Genomic DNA, 642 nt, shown 5'->3' with positions numbered 1-642 from the left:
AAAAAAAAAGGTTACTTTATATGTAGGTGTTGTTCCCTGATAAGACTTTGTACTCTCTCTTGTTCTCTCCCTCTCTCTCTCTCTCTCTCTCTCTCTAGGTATGTACATATATTTATATATATACATATATATAGGTTTCTTTCAGATTTGTCATGATTCCAAGAGCCAAAAAAAAAAAAAAATCTAGGGGAGAAAAAAAAATGCAATGATAATTGAGCCTTAATAATGGTCCAAAATTACAGGGACAATTCATTTCTAATTAATGATGAATAAACCTCATTAGGTACATGAACAGAAATCTATTTTGGTTTTGGGCACCACTTACTGTGAGATGCTGGAAAAGCCATGCTCTCATGATATTTGTTGCTACTTTGGGGAAAATGCCTCTTTTCTTCTGTCGCTTTTTGTCCTTGTCTGGGTCATCATCATCCCCTGTACCAGGTGAGGCTACACTGTTGTCTAAACCATCCCCTATAACAAAGAGAAAAACAAGAGAAAAATAAACAACACGTAGAAGCCAGAAAGTATTATTAATTACCAAGATACTGTTGCAAGTTCTATTTTGATCTGACAGATCAGCACATACCATTTCTCATTATATATGAGCGCTGATACAAATATGCAAAACTTAGAAACCATGTC

This window comes from Meleagris gallopavo, chromosome 5 (assembly GCF_000146605.3).
Source record: "Meleagris gallopavo isolate NT-WF06-2002-E0010 breed Aviagen turkey brand Nicholas breeding stock chromosome 5, Turkey_5.1, whole genome shotgun sequence".
NCBI classification, from domain to species: domain Eukaryota; kingdom Metazoa; phylum Chordata; class Aves; order Galliformes; family Phasianidae; genus Meleagris; species Meleagris gallopavo.
The sequence above is the reverse complement of the archived record's forward strand: the minus strand, read 5'-3'. Positions refer to the sequence as shown.